Source organism: Phocoena sinus, chromosome 7, assembly GCF_008692025.1.
Source record: "Phocoena sinus isolate mPhoSin1 chromosome 7, mPhoSin1.pri, whole genome shotgun sequence".
Lineage (NCBI taxonomy): Eukaryota > Metazoa > Chordata > Mammalia > Artiodactyla > Phocoenidae > Phocoena > Phocoena sinus.
In genome coordinates this window covers 70,882,257-70,899,375 of record NC_045769.1, presented here as the reverse complement: position 1 = coordinate 70,899,375, position 17,119 = coordinate 70,882,257, and the positions used below count along the sequence as shown (strand labels likewise).

Genomic DNA, 17,119 nt, shown 5'->3' with positions numbered 1-17,119 from the left:
TTTCTCTGAAAGCACTGCTGGTCAAGAATCAGGTTTTTCTGGTTTCAGTGGCTTTTTGGAAGCCTTTTGGTCCTCCTTTCAAGGAAGGACCTTACCTGAGTATAGTGTCCCACGTTGGAAGGAAAGTGCACAAATTTGAAACCTACTGAGGTCACATTTGAGTAACAAGGAGATGTAAGAGGAAGAACTCTCAGACACTTTTTATCTAAGTCCATGTTATCAAGATCACAGACCCTGGAGATCATCTGAAGCACATGTCATCATCAAAGTTTTGGTGACAGACATCCAATAGACCTGGGAAAAGATGTCTCATCAGATGTCATCTGCTTCAATTCTGGGAAATCTTTACTTTGAGGTCAACAGATAATGTGCAAGTCCAATTAGGATTTGGTGCTTTCTTCAGGTGTGTCACGTGAACTCGAGTCTATTCCCTGGAGTTTGGTGGCACAAGGGTCAGTTAGCAACACCTGATAGGTGTTCAACCTTTCCAGCAAGGTTGAAGAGAGTCCTTCTGGATGTGTCTTTTCCAATAGACAAAATCTTCAGATTGCAAGGTGTGATGCTCAAGGTCTTTGTCTCTTGAGAGTGCACTCTGAAAAGATTGCTCTACTAAAATACTTTTTATTTTTAATAGAAGTAATTAGGCCTTTGCAGTATTGGAATATCTCTCCTTTTATCAGCTGTAGGTCAAAAGAGTTAGGAGCCACATGCATTGGGCATCCAGTGACTGTCTCAAAGAGTGAGAGTTTATGAATTCCAAAAGAGATGGATCTGAGATTTAAAAAGACCAACAGCAATGCTTTTGGCCAAGGTATTTGGAGAGATTCTACAAGTTTTGCCAACTGAGCCTTAATAATGCCATTCATGCATTCAACTAAACCAGAGGATTGAGGGTGATAAGCACAGTGAAAGTGTGGTAAAACCAGCCAAACAGCACAGACTTGTTGAAGTACCTGACTAGTGAAATGGGATGGCTATGAAGTTCAAGAGTTCTCTTCCTGGGGATAATCTTTCCCAAAAGAACTTTAGTCACGGAGAGGCAGTAGCTCGTCTGCAAGGGAAAGCTTCAGTCCAGTGTGAAAGTATGCAGACTATGACTAAAACATACTTATATCCATGAGACAGAGGAAATAGTGTGACGCCATTTGCCAGACCTCGAATGGTCCATTAGGCAGTTTAAAATGTCCAGGAGCAGTAAAAGCAGGCTTCCCTGGGTTGTATTTCAGACAAGCAGGACAAGTAAAGTAGGCACCTTTTGTGGTTTTGTTAGTGTTTCCCTACCAATATTAATTCATGAAGGCTATCATTTTGTCAGTAGACCAAAGATTTAATGCATGTACAGTGGTGAGGAGTGGGAATTTTAGAGTCTCCAGTAGGGCTAGGTTGTTATTTGGTCCAAACCAGAACTTTCTCTTTTTATCAAACCAACAATTCTTGAATTTCTAATCTTGTTTTTCCTTTTCTGAGGTCAATTGTTGGGCTTCTCTAGCCAGTTTTTCTAAGTTATCATTTGGAGAAATATCCCTCTGGACCGTGAAAAGGGTTGGCTGCTGTTGGTTCCTTCAAGGGCAGCATTCCTTGTGAAAATGTAAGCAAGGTAATTTTCCTTAGCTTTCAGAGAGTCAAGTTTAGAATGACCCAGAATATTGATAATAGCTAAAGTGTCAGATAAAAGTAAAGCATCCAATAATCCCTGAACATAGGGACCATTTTAAACTTTATTTCCACTGGAAGTAAGGAAGCCATATTGTTCCATAATATTAAAAAATCATGAGCTACTCTGAAAGCATATCTGCTCTGAGTATAAATATTGGCAGTTTTGCTCTTGGTTAAAGTACAAGCCTATGTAAGAGTGTATAATTCAGCCTTTTGGACTAAAGTAGCCAGAGGAAAAGATACTCCCTCAACACTATCAAAGGCAGTTGCAGTAGCATAGCCAGCACAATATTTGCCATTTTTACCTTTAAAATAAGAACCATCAGTGAACCATGAGAGGTCAGCATTACCCAAATGAATTTCCTGCAGATCATCACGAGGAGTCAGGAGGTGATTCACCAGCATTAAGCAGTTTTGAAAGACTTCATCAATGAAAGAGGAGAAAAGAGTAGCAGGGTTAAGGTTATTAGAACATAAAAGAGGAGGAGTTAACAGAAGGACTTCATAGGAGATGAGGTAACCAACTGAGAAATGTTGAGTGGATTGAGACGTCAGGAGGGCTTCTACTGCATGAGGTACAAAAATTGTTAAAGGGACTCCCACAACATTTTTCTCAGTGGCCTTAACCAAAAGAGTGGTGTTAGTCATGGCTCTAAGGCAAGGGGGGTTGTCCTCTTGCCACAGGATCCAGTTACTAGCTAAAGTACCCAAGGGGTCAATGGTGGTCCCATTGACCTGTTTTTAGATGAGTACCCTAAAGTCATTCCCTTCCCTTTCACATACACAAAGGAAAAGGGAATCTGAGAATAAGGATGCCCAAGGGCAGGTGGGTTTATCAAACTCTCCTTTAAGTACTAGAATATTGTATCATCTTATTCTTCCCATAAAATTGGGTCAGGGTTGTTATTTATCAAAAAATATAGAGGTTTGGCCATAAGAGAGAAATTGGAATCCAATTTCAGCAGTAACTAGCTAGCCGGAGAAAACCTTGTAGTTGGTGCTTAGCTTTGGGTTTTGGGAAACTTAGGACACCATGAAGCCTATCTAAATTTAGGTGTAACCCTTGTTCTGATATCAAATGCCCCAAATATCAAACCTGAGCTTGGGAAAACTGCAATTTTCCTTGGCAACCTAACGTCCCTTTAAGGCTAAAAGCTTTAGCAAATGGATGCTGTCTTCCTGTGAGGAGGCTTGAGACAGAGAGCAAAGAAGCAAGTTACCCATATATTACAACAAAGCAGAACCCCCAGGGAGCTTTATGTCAACCAGATCAGCCTTCAGAATTTGTGAGAAATAAAAAGGACTCTCAGTAAAACCCTGAGGCATTACTGTCCAGGTGAATTGTTTTTCTTCCCAAGTACAGGCAAAAAGGTATTGGCTACCTTCAACTGGAATACCAAAGAATGCACCACATAAATCAATTAGAGTAAAGAATTTATTTCCAATGGGAATGGATGTTAGCATCATATGAGGGTTAGAAATGACAGGTTGTCAGGGGATAACAATATTGTTTATTGCTTGGAGGTCCTAGACAAATCTCCACCCTTTTTTTTTGCGGAGCACAGGCTCCGGACACACAGGCTCAGCGGCCATGGCTCACGGGCCTAGCCGCTCCGCGGCATGTGGGATCTTCCCAGACTGGGGCATGAACCCGTGTCCCCTGCATTGGCAGGCGGACTCTCAACCACCGCGCCACCAGGGAAGCCCAAACCTCCACCCTTTTTACCAAAGGGAGTTATTGTTGTAATTTTGTGTAAAACTTGTCTTTCCCCTTGCCTCAACTCTTTTTTCTTTTGTGAATAAATAAAGCTTGGTTCTTACTTAAGGAATAAACTCTCGACCCCCACCCCCAAAAACAGGAGTATCATAGGACCTAATACAAGGGATAATGCAGCCTTAAGCCTTGTAAGCTTTTATTATGGGCTTTATAACTTGAAGGACTTATTTACTTATAGGCTATTGATTAATTCCAGGAAGAAGTTTTGAAGGATGTGTTTGAATCTTAATGAAAGTTGTGCTATGAACTTTGCCAGTATTAGCTGGAGGTTTTCTCCATGAGGAGGGTGGTAGCTGATTCAACAGAGTAAAATGATCAGTGTTTCCTGAATTCAACTCTAGTACCATCAGAGACAAAGCAAATAAAAGATGTCAAAGGGTCATTTAATTCACCTGGTTGGCTGCTTTAATGACTACTGTGAAGTTCTAGAATTATTTACTCCTTTCGGGAGAAAGAAATTCTGGCATGATACTTCTCTAAGAAGTCTCAGCCTAACAAATGCTTAGAGGTAGAAGAACTAAGGAGAAAAGGGTGTGTATCTCTCAAAGAGCCTAAACAAAAGGGAATAGGTTTAGAGACAGGAACCTCTTGAGGTTCATTAGAGATCCCCACTATTTGGACTGTTTTAGTACACCGAGGCAGGGGCCACTTTGTTGTAGCGGGGCTGAGCACCAACAGTGTGGCTCTGTTGTCAGTTAGGACTGGAAGAATTTCATCCCCAATCTGGAGAAATGTTTCTCTAAGCCAGTTAAGAAGAAGATTGTGAAGAGCCCCTGTAGTTCTTTGGAGCCATGTCATTGAGAATTGAGAGGACATTGGTTAGAGGGCTGAAGGTACATTTGTACCAATCTCCTTTCTGATGTTCTGGCTCTTTGTAATAATAGCAGAAAGTAGGAGGGTTTTGGTTTCATTTAGGGGGCTTAATTTGCTGGAATTGAAGATTAAGAATTTTAGTGGTCTCCCTTTTAGGTGACTCCTCTAGAGTGTGAGAGAGCTGGTTTGCCACATTAAATCTTGAGTGAACACAATTTCCCACTGCATCCTATTTAGTGGGCTGATCCAGGTTCAACCCACTAAAAAACAGAGTTAAAAACCTTGGTGAAACAACATCTGAAGGAAGACCAGAATTTTCTTAAAAAATAATCTGAAGTCGATTGTAATAGTAATGAACAGATTCATCAGAATTTTTGTATAAGTCTGAATTTTGTTCTAATCAATAGGCTTTGGAAAAGCCCTAGAAATTGCCCTATGAAGACACCTAGCAATTTCCTGAGCCTGATCATATAATAAGTTAGTAGGTGGGTCTCTGGTTGTAATTCTAGAGATCTTTTAAGATTTTCCCAATTAGCATTTTTCATCCAGTGCTGAACCTGGCCTTCACTGACAAGTATATGAACTAGCTGATACGTCAGAGAAACCCAGTTGACAAATTTGACTGACTATATTAAATTCCTCAGCAAATCTATGAGAATCTTCATTTACTCTGGGAAAATCTTTGACTATGGCTGGCAGTTCACCTGTGATCCAGGGAATATAAGAAATTAAGGGTTTAGCCTCTGGATCCTCGAAAGGCTTAATTTTAAGGGACAACTTCAGAGGAAAAGGGAGTGGGCAGTTTCAGAGAAAAAGGGAACTTCAGTGAGAGAATTAGTATGGTGGAACTGAGGGTATAGAGGAGCTGTATATGGCATAGAAGGAAAGGAGGAAGGTAGCACCAGAGGCAAAGCCTGAGATAAAGAAGCCAAAGAAGAAAAGCATGAGGCTTAGGAAGCCATTTTATCTTTCTTTCTTTGTTTGCCTCAGTAAAACTTAAAGTCCTATTTTGCAGAGAGGCAGTTTTAGGCTCTTGATAACATTTGGAACCCTCAAATTACCAATTGAAATATGCATTCCATTCAGTTTTGGAAATTTTAGAGCTATGGTTGTCCAGTTCAGCTTTAAGAAAAGTTAAGTTTGGAGATATGAAAAGTTCCTCATAATCGCCATTGATACTGTAAATTGCCTTTGATTGGGTCAATCCATTTAGTTAGAAATGCGCCTGAGGAAGAATCGTGGTTTTCAAACAAAAATTGGCCAGGGTCCCTGTAAGAGGGGTACCCTCAAAATATTTAGATAACTGGGATCCCATTTCTTGGAGGGTTTCTCTAGAGTAAGAGAATAATTTTCAAGCAGCTCAAATAGGTGAAATAGCTTAAACAGCCCAAATAACCTGCAGGCCTAATACCAGCCAGTTCTAAGGGAACAGTCTAGTCCCAGAGGAGCCAGGCCAAAAGCTGCTCAGCACAGTTCCAATAGAACAGCCCCTATTCGAAATGGAATTGGGCCAAAGGCTGAACTGGCACAGTTCCAATGAAACATCCCCTGTTCCTGAAGAAATGGGCCAAAGACTAGCCAGTTCCAGGAGGAGCAGCTTCTGTTCCAAAAGGAATGGGCCGAAGGCTAGCCAGTTCCAGCTGGAACAGTCTGATTTCAAAATCATACCAAAGTGCCAAATGAATACTCACATACAGAGCAAGGCCTTAACCAGAAAGGAAGAAACCTTGAAATAGATCCTGAATAAAACCTGGAGAGCTTCAAAATGCAAAGTGGATGGAAGCTCAGATCCAGGAGAAAGACTAACCCTCAAAATCCAGGGTTGATGAGAAAAGCAGTGAGCAACAAGGGCCCAATGTTGGTACCACACCTGTTTGCTCACCAGCCTCAGAGTTGTTGGGGGTTTTCTGGGCATCCTCATAAGGGCCATCAAATTGTTGACCTAAAACAAATAGACTGCCAGTTATTTCTCTAACAAAACAAAACAAAACAAGGGGGGTTATTATTTAGAATCTGCAAATAATTTCAATTTGGGATCAGCAAGCATAACAACGTGCAAGCCCCCTGCAAAAATGGAGAGGAGAACCCTTCTAGAGGCGGAAAAGGAGTTGGGAGGGCCATAGTAAGCAAACAGTCCATGGCTTTTCATTGGCTGAATTGTGACAGCCTCTCCCTGGATGAGCTCTTGACAGGAAAGAGGAGGAAGTCTTTCTTCTTCCTACTGAGCTCTGCTATTGTCTTGGGGCATGTGGCTCCCCCATCTGGTCTCCCAACTCTATTTACATGAGGTTTCCGTTTCTTAATTTTTTATACTTTAAGAAGAGATAAATAATTCTATCTTTCCTTTCAATTCTCTGTTCTTCCTTCTATCTCCCTACCCCTGATTCTATTGTAGTGGTTGTTAACATATCTTTTATTCTCTAACCATAGTTAAGTGTTAAACAATTTGCATAAATGTTGATTCTAAAAAACTTTTTTAAAACCACATTTTAAAAACCTTTACATAGTTATAGCTATTTAAATATTTCTCACTCTAGAGTCAAGTAGTGTGCATAGGTTACATTTTTTTCTCTATGGCTCTAGTATCATGACTCCTATGGCATTCAGAAAACAACATTCTTCCAGAATGGTAGCATAAGGAACTCTAAGGACCCTCTCACTGGTGAAACAACTTTACTGGTGAAAATCATTCTAGAAAGCAATAATAGAAAGTCTCTGGAAATTGTTTTAAGAGCAGATAGCACTTATATGTGGAATCTAAAAAAAAATGGTACAATGAACATATTTACAAAACAGAAACAGACTCACAGACTTCGAAAACATACTTATGGGAACTTCTCTGGTGGTGCAGTGGTTAAGACTCTGTGCTCCCAGTGCAGGGGGCCTGGGTTTGATCCCTGGTCCAGGAACTAGATCCCACATGCATGCCGCACCTAGGAGTTCGCATGCAGCAACTAAGGAGCTGGTGATCCCCAACTAAGGAGCCCATGTGCTGCAACTAAGAAGTCAGCAAGCTGCAACTAAGGAATCCGCGAGCTGCAACTAAGGAGCCCACCTGCCACAACTAAGACTCAATGCAACAAATTAATTAATTAATTAAAAAAAAATCTCCCTGATCTACCTCACACCTGAAGTTCCTTTAATAGGAAACTACATTTAAAAAAAGAAGAAGAACAAAGAAAAGAAAGAAAATAAACTTATGGTTACCAAAGGGAAAGGTGGGGGGAGGGATAAATTAGGAGTTTGGAATTAACATATACACACTACTATATATAAAATAATCAACAAGGACCTATTGTATAGCACAGGGAACTCTACTCAATCCAGTATTCTGTAATAACCTATATGGGAAAAGAATCTGAAAAAGAAGGGATATATATATATATACATATATATATATATATATATATATATATATATGTATAACTAAATCATTTTGCTGTACACCTGAAACTAACACAACATTGTAAATCAACTATACTCCCGTATAAAATAAAAATTAAACTAAATTAAAAAAATAATGGAAGTTCTGGTGAAAAGCAATTAAGAGGAGGTAGGTAGCTTTATGAGAGACACAGGCTAAACAATAGGCTAGCTACTATACCAGAGAGAACCAGGAAAAGAGACAGCTAAGGAGAGTCCTCTTGGGGCCAGAAGAACCTCAAACAATGACTTCAACTGCAAAGGAGCTAGAGTTTAATTGCATCATACCACCAGAGCATTTTAGGCCCCAGGTTTCTGTCAAAAACAATAGCACAATCAGTGAGCAATTAATGGAGCCTAATAACTGAATGTATGTGGTAAGCTGTACAGCAACCACTAAGAAAATAACTAAAAATATATATAGTGAAGAATAAAAACCCAACAGTGTTCTTAACATCATGGTAAAATGAATTTTCTTTTTCAACATTTCATGAGCTGCTCAAAATCATTATATATTTCAGTTTTCTTCCTCTTTGGAACATGTCTTTCTTGTAAAGCCTTTTATTTTTCCTGGAATTCCTGACTGCCTTCTTTTGCTCTCGGCTTCTGTGCTTGAACGTCCTCTAGCTTCCCTAAGAATTCAATAATTCTATCCTGTTAACTCTTTATTAAAAGTTTAAGTGTAGAGTACAGCAGATGTTGCACAGCAGATCTCCAGAACTTTTTCATAGTGCATAACTAAAACTCTGTACCCATTGAACAGCAACTCCCCATTTCTCTCTTCCCATCCCTGGAAACCACAATTCTACTTTCTGTTTCTATAAGTTTTACTATTTTAGATACCTCATATAAGTGGAATCATGCAGTATTTGTCCTTCTATTTCACTTTGCACAATATCCTTAATGTTCGTCCATGTTGTAGCTTATGACAGAATTTCCTTCTTTTTTTTAAATGGCTGAATAATATTCCATTGTATGTATATATTATACTTTTTAAAATCCATTCATCTGTTGATGGACATTTAGATTGTTTCCACTTCTTGGCTCATTGCGAACAATACTGAAATGAACGTGGGAATGTAATATCTCTTCAAGATCTAGTTCTCTTTGGATCCAGAAATGGGATTGCTGGATCATGTAGTAGCTCTATTTTTATTTTTTGGTGGAACCTATAGAGTGTTTTCCATAGTGGCTGCACCATTTTACATTTCTAACAACCATGCACAAGGGTTCCAGTTTCTCCACATTCTCACCAATGCTTCTTGTTTTCTGTTGTTTTGTTTTGTTTCATTCATATTGGTCATCCTAACAGGTGTGAGATGATACTTCATTGTAGTTTCAATTTGCATTTCCCTGATGATTAGTGATGTCAAAAATCTTTTCATATACTTATTGACCATTTGTAGATCTTCTTCGGGGAAATATCTATTTAGGTCATTTGTCCATTTTTATTTTTATTTATTTATATTTTTTATTTTTCTTTGTCCATTTTTAAATTGAATGATTTGTTTTATTGCTATTGAGTTGTAGCAATTCTTTATATATTTTGGATATTAATGCCTTATCAGATACAGTTTGCATGTATTTCCTCCCATTCCACAGGTTGCCTTTTCATTCTGCTTATTGTTTCCTTGGCTATGTAGAAGCTTTTTAGTTTAATGTAAACTGTCTATTTTTGCATTTATTACCTGTGTTTTGGTGTCATATCCAAGAAATCATTGCTAAGACCAATGTAATAAAGCTTTCCCCATTTTCTTCTAGAAATTTTATAGATTTAGGTCTAATGTTTAAGTCTTTTATTTATTTTGAATTGATTTCTGTGTATAGTGTCAGATAAGGGTTCAATTTTATTCTTTTGCTTGTGGATATCTGATTTTCCCAGCATGATTTGTTGAAGAGACTTCAGCATTTCCCCATTGTGCAGCTTTGCCATTCTTTTTGAAGGTCTTTTGACTGCATAGGTGAGAGTTTATTTCTGGGCTCTCTATTCTGTTCTATTGGTCTATATATCTGTCTTTGTTCTAGTACCATACTGTTTTTATTACTCTAGCTTTGTAATATATTTTGAAATTAGGAAGTGTGAGGCTTCCAACTTCATTCTTTTTTTCTCAAGATTGTTTTAACTATTCAGGATCCTTCATGGTTCCATATGAATTTTAGGATTATTCTTTCTATTTCTATAAAAAATGTCATTGGGATTTTGGTAGCAATTGCACTGAATTTGTAGATCACTTCAGGTAATATGGGTGTTTTTAACAATATTAAGTCTTCCAATTCATGAACACATTTATATCTTTCCATTTATTTGTGTCCTCTAATTTCTTTCAGCAATGTTTTATAGTTTTAAGTGTAAAAATCTTTCACATCTTTGGTTAAGTTTATTTCTAAGTATTTTATTCTTATTGATGCTATTGTAAATCAGGTTGTTTCCTTAATTTCCTTTTTAGATTGCACATTGTTGTTTATAGAAACTCAACTGAGTTTTTTAATGTTGATTTTTTTTTTTTTTTTTTTTTTTGCGGTACGCAGGCCTCTCACTGTTGTGGCCTCTCCCATTGCAGAGCACAGGCTCCGGACACACAGGCGCAGCAGCCATGGCTCACGGGCCCAGCCACTCCGTGGCACGTGGGATCTTCCTGGACTGGGGCATGAACCCGTGTCCCCTGCATTAGCAGGCAGACTCTCAACCACTGTGCCACCAGGGAAGCCCCTTTAATGTTGATTTTTATCCTGCAACTTTGTTGAATTCATTTATTACTTCTAACAATTTTTTTATATATGGAATTTTTAGAGTTTTCTTTGTATTAGATTATGTTATCTGTAAGCAGAGATAATTTTACTTCTTCCTTTCCAATTTGGATGCTTTTTTTTCTTACCTAATTTCTCTAGTAGGGCTTCCAGTACTATTTTGAATTGAAATGGCAGGAGTGAGAATCCTTGTCTTGTTCTTTATCTTAGAGGAAAAACTTCTGGTTTTTCCCCAGTGATTCTGATGTTAGCTGTGGGCTTGTCATATATGACTTTTACTATGTTGAGATAATTCCCTTCTATTCCTAGTGTGATGAGTGTTTTTATCATGAAAGGGTGTTGAATTTGTCAAATGCTTTTTGTGCATCTATTGAGTTGATCATGTGATTGTATCCTTTGTTCCATTAATGTGGTGTATCACAATGATTGATATTTGTTTGTTGAACCATTCTTGTGTTCCACGGATAAATCCTACTTGGTTATGATGTATGATCCTTTTAATGTATTGTTGAATTTAGTTTGTTATTATTTTGTTGAGGATTTTTGAATCTATATTCATTAAGAATATTGTTTTATAGTTTTCTTTTGATGTCTTTTTCTGGTTTTGGTATCAGGGTAATTCTGGCTTCATAAAATGAGTTTGGAAGTGTTCCCTCCTCTTCAGTTTTTTGGAAGAGTTTTAGAAGGATTGGCATCAGTTCTTTAAATGTGTGGTAGAATTCGCCAGTGAAACCATCTGGTCATGGGCTTTTCTTTGTTGGGAAGTTTTTGATTACTGATTCAAACTCCTTACTAGCTATAGGTCTGTTCAGAATTTCTATTTCTTCATGATTCATTCTTGATAAATTACATGTTTCTAGGAATTTATCCATTTCTTCCAGGCTATCCAACTTGTTGGCTTGGAATTGCTCATAGTAATCTCTTATAATCCTTTTAATCTCTGTGACATTAGTTGTAACATCTCCTCTTTCATTTATAATTTTGAGTCTTTATTTTTTTTCTTAGTCTAGCTAAAAGTTTGTCAATTTGTTGGGTTTTTTAAAAAACCGACTCAGTTTCATTGATCTCTACTGTTGTTTTTCTAGTCTCTATTTCACTTATTTATGCTCTGATGATTATTATTTCCTTCCTTCTGCTAACTTTGGGCTTTGTTTTTCTTCTTCTAGTTCTTTCTGCTTTAAAGTTAGGTTGTTTATTTGAGAATTTTCATCTTTTTAATATAGGCAGTTATTGCTATAAACTTCCCTCTTAGTACTGCTTTTGCTGCATCCTATAAGTTTTAGTATGTTGTTTTTGTTTTCATTTGTCTTAAGATATTTTCTAATTTCTCTTTTGATATCTTCTTTGGTCCATTGGTTGTTCAAGGATATGTTGCTTAATTTCCATGCATTTGTGAATTTTTTAGTTTTCCTTCTGTTATTGATTTCTAGTTTCATTGCACTGTGGTTGGAAAGTATACTTAGTATGATTTCAGTCTTCTTACATCTGTTAAGACTAGTTTTGTGACCTAACATGTGATCTCTTGTGGAGAATGTTTTGTGTGTGTTTGAGAACTCTGTGTATTCTGCTGCTGGTGGGTGAAATGTTCTGTATATGCTATTAGGTTCATTTGGTCTATAGTGTTGTTCAAGTCCTCTGTTTCCTTATTCATATTCTATTTGGATCTATCCATTATTTAAAGTGAGGTATTGAAATATCCTAATATAATTGTGTTACTATCTATCTTTCTCTTCACTTCTGTCAATGTTTCCTTCATATATTTGGGTACTCTGCTGTTAGGTGTGTATATCTTTTTAATTGTTATATCTTCCTGGTTAATTGACTCTTTTAGCCTTATATAATGTCCTTCCTTGTCTCTTTTGACAGTTTTTGACTTAAAGTCTATTTGTCTGATATGATTATGGCCCACCCTGACACCTGCTCTCTTTTGGTTGCCATTTGCATATAATATTGTTTTCTATACTTTAACTTTCACTCTATGTGTGTTCCTAAATCAAAAGTCTCTTCTAGACAGCATATAGTTAGATCTTTTTTTTATCCGTTTAGTCATTCTATGTCTTTTGATTGGGGAGTAAAATCCACTTACATTTAAGTACTTATTTATAGAGAAGAACTTACTATTGCCATTTTATTAGTTGTTTTCTGTCCCGTAACATTTTTGTCACCTGCCCCCTTTCCTCTCTTTTTTACTTCCTTTGTGTTTTGTTGATTTTTTTTTTTTTTAGTAGTGATATGTTTTGATTCCTTTCTTATTTTCTTTTGTGGATGTTCTACACAAAAAGGTATTTTCTTTTTGGTTACCATGGGGCTTACATAAAACATCTTATATTTACAACAATCTATTTTAAGCTGATAAAACTTAACTTCAATTGCATACAAATACTCTTCACTTTTACTCCCCCCTTGTTACACTTTTTATGTTATTGATATAAAAAATTACATCCTTTCATATTGTGTATCCATTAACATATTTTTATAGTAATAGTGTCTAAAAATACTTTTGTCCTTCAACTTCTATACCAGAATTAAAAGTGATTTATGTACCACCATTACAGTATTTTGTATTTGTCTATATACTTACCTTTATTAGCAAGCTTTATACTTTCATATGTTTTTGTGTTGCTGTTCAGCGTCCTTTTGTTTGAACTTGAAGGATTCCCTTTAGCATTTCTTATAAGGCAGATATAGTGGTGATGAACTCCTTCAGCTTTATTTTTGAAACCTGGGAAGGTTTTATTTCTCCTTCATTTTTGAACTCCCCCATTTTTTACCAGATATAGTATTCTTGGTTGGAAGTTTTCCCTTTTAGCACTTTGAATATGTCATACCACTGCCTTCTGGTCTGTAGAGTTCAGGCTGAAAAATCCACTGGTAGTATTATGGAACTTCTCTTGCACATGGTGATTAGCTTTTCTCTTGCTGCTGTTGAAATTTTCTCTGTATTTGACTTTTAACAGTTTGATTATAATATGTCTTAGTGTGATTTCTTTGGATTCACAATGGTTGGAATTCATTGGGTTTCTTAAATATGGATGTCATTTCCTTCCCCATCTTTGGGAAGTTTTGGGGCACTATTTCTTTAAATAAGCTTTCTGTCCCTTATTTTCTTTCTTCTTCTTCTGGGGCTCCCATGATGCATATATTGATTTGCTTATGATATCCCATGTGTTCCTCAGGCTTTCTTCACTCTTTTTCATTCTTTTTTCATTTTGTTCTTCTGACTGAATAATTTCAAGTGACATGTCCTCAAGTTCACTGATTCTTTCTTCTGCTTAATTGAGTCTGATGTTGAACTCCTCTACTGAATTTTTTAGTTCAATTATTGTATTCTTTAGCTCCAAAATTTCTATTTTGTTCTTTTTAAATATTTTCTATCTTTTTGTTGATATTTTCATTTTGTTTATGCATCATTTTCTTGATCTCATAGAGTATCATTATAATGGTTATTTAAATTCTGTCAGGTAATTTATATACCTCTATTGCTTTAAGATAAGTTTCTGATTTATTTTATTCCTTTGTATGGACCATGTTGCCCTGTTTCTTCATGTGTCCCATAACTTTGTTTTAGGATTGGCACATTTGAAATAACAGCCACCTTTCATAGCCTTTAGGAACTTGCTCTTTGTGCAGAAGACTCTTATTAATCAGCTTGAATAGAGATTCTAGGGGCCTCTCTAACCCTTTCTTGGAGGGAAGGGGATGCAAATTCTCTGAGCCTCGTGTGTGCAATTTCTCAATTAGTATTGCTGGTTTCTTTTTCCAGGGGCTCATAATCTTTTGCTCCCTCTGAGAACAAGGGATAGCAGAGAATCTTGCTACTGTAAAACCATAGAACTTACAGTAGCAAGATTCTCTGCTATCTCTTGTTCTCAGAGGCCTCCAGATATCTACCATATGATGAGTCCCCATCAGCATCCCAGGTTAGGTGAGACAGTTGCCATTTTATGACATTTTATGACAAGACAGATACCAGTCCCTCCGTAGCCCTCTGAAGAGCTGGAATGTCAGATGCAGCCTCTATTTTCTCTTCACCCCCAGTGTAAAAAGTGTAAGCCAGGGTATTCTCTACCACTGCTGAGCTGTGCCAGCTTAGAGGAGGGGCTGATGCAGTTAAAGTGAAATTGCTCTTACCCGTTTGAATGTGGCTGTTCACAGCTTTGCACTCAGGTACTGCAACATCTTAACTGGATTCTGGAATTCTCGTCACAGTATTTTGGTCCATATATTGTTGTTAAATTGAAGTTTCTATGGGGGAAGGAGCACTGGGACTTTCCATTCAGCCATCTTGTGATTTCACTTCTTCCGTGCTTCTCTTGGGCTTTACCATACATTTGTCTTTCTGAGAGTTCTTTCACTGCTTTCTTAGGTTGGAAAACACTCTTTCCTTCATCCCAACATCTTCTCTTAGTTCAGACCCTTTTTGGGATTCTACTTGGCAGGCCAGGTCCTTCCTTTACTGCAGTTGGAAGGATATATATATATCCTATATAAATATATAAATTTTATATGTATATATAAATATGTATATATATTTATGTTTCTATGTAAATATTTCTATTTTTTTAAGTTAGTCATTAGGAGCAGACTGCCTAGGTTTAAATTCTGGCTCTGATGTTTCTAGCTGTGTAACCTTGGCCACATCACTCGTGCTTTGATATTTTCATGTGATTAATACTACCTATTTTAAGGATTAAACATAAAAGTACTATTATTGTTAGTATTACTCTTCTGTTCTGCTTTTACAAACATCCTGCTTTCATATGCTTTTCATATTCCATTTGTTTACATCTCTCTTTTGTTGCTATTTCTCCTCATGTTTCTTTTTATATTATTTCTTTGCTTAATGAATTCTAGGTAATGAGAAAATAAACATGTGTGTTCAGTCCTCTTTCTTAAGCTAGAAGCCAAACCTGATTTTTAATTTTAGAAAATATTCAGTGATTTAATGGTTTTAGTGTTATTTTTTAATAATTTAAGATATTTTTAAATGAAATTATTCTCTCTCTCTTCATATATTATCTTTACCATGTTTGCCTAGTGATCTAATGACCTAGAGTCAGAATTAAACAGGAATTTTCTTTCTTTTGATAGATTCTTAGTGATAGTAGCAAAACTGTTTTAATGCTCGTCAGAATTTAATTCTTTTTAAAGCACTGGAAGCAAAATAAAGAGTATCAGCATGTTAGAGAAAAGCCTAGTGTTTTTTTTGTATTACATTAATTGAAAGTTAACAGTTTTATTATATCATATGAAAAACTGAAAAATGAACCAGAAAATAATGATGAGAACCATGATGATGATGGCAGCTACAATTTCAAAACTGCATAAATGTATACCAGGCACTTAATATATATCATGTTACTTATTCTTCATAATAGCTCTACAAGGTAAGCATTTCAGTCTGCATTTTATTTATGAGGAAACCAAGATTTAGAGTGCTTAAATAATTTGCCGCTGGCCACACAGCCAGTAAAGGACAAAGGCCTTTCTGACACATAATCCTGTGTTCTGGGATTATGTACAACTAATCTGGGACTTGAGAACCTATAGATTTGAATAAATTGCATTAATGAATGACTATTACTGCATCTCAGGGGACTGTTTCCCTTTTGCTGTGTTTCCTCCCTCTGATACCATGGTGGTCACTGTAGCTGCTCATAGTAGCTAATACTTCCATGTCTCATTCCCTTAAAATCCTCATCAACAACTTTCTCATTGGAATCCTCTGTTTTTTTAGAGGCCCAGCCCCATGTGAGCCCAGGTGGGGAATACTCTAACATCTCTTAGTGAGAGCAGGAACATACCTGTCTGTATTGCCCAAGTTCAAGGAGAGTTTCTTGTAAATAGACACTCAGTACACTTTGAATAATGAATGAGTGGTGGTAAAAAAAAGAACAGACTAAAATTTCTGATGTAAAAGACAGAAGAGAGGGCTTCCTGGTGGCGCAGTGGTTGAGAGTCTGCTTGCCGATGCAGGGGACACGGGTTTCGTGCCATGGTCCGGGAAGATCCCACATGCTGCAGAGTGGCTAGGCCCATGAGCCATGGCCACTGAGCCTGCGTGTCCGGAGCCTGTGCTCCGCAATGGGAGAGGCCACAACAGTGAGAGGCCCGCATACCGCAAAAATAAATAAATAAATAAAAGAAGAGAGACTGTTGCTTAGGCAGAGGAATTTATCAAGTAGAGACTGTAATATATTTTCCTATAGAAATAATGGCAGTTGGGTTCTACAGTTCAATTAATATCACTAAAACAGCAATCCAACTAATATTAAAGTTATGTAGTATATATGTGGCTTAATCTGGGAGCCCAACCACTATTTTTCTAAAATGCTTCTATAAGAAAATGCTCTCTGAAGGGCAAATAATAGACTTATGAATGAATTTTTGAAACAATTTGTAAATTGAAGTTAACATCTAAGACAATTAACTTGTTGATAATCTTTGCTTTTGTCTTCTCATTTACTTACAAAGTTATAAAGAACATGAGATCAAAAGCTGTTTTTTATTACATAACAGTACCACTTTGCCCAGCTTTTTCCTATTCTCTCTGCTCTTACCCCACCCAGCGTTCATCATGTTACTTTATATGTAGTAGCTACTCAAAAATCTTTTGCATACTGATTTGTTGATTTTTAATAGAACTATCACTCATCACAAAGAAAGTATATCCTGAGATACCTAGGGTTCTTGCTTCAACCT

General features: G+C 36.9%; 1 protein-coding gene across 15 annotated transcripts in view; it reads left to right on the top strand.

Moving 5' to 3' along the window:
* The window catches only part of SLC4A10 (solute carrier family 4 member 10), a 329,883-nt gene that overhangs the window by 269,441 nt on the left and 43,323 nt on the right, over positions 1 to 17,119 (top strand). The window lies entirely within an intron of this gene.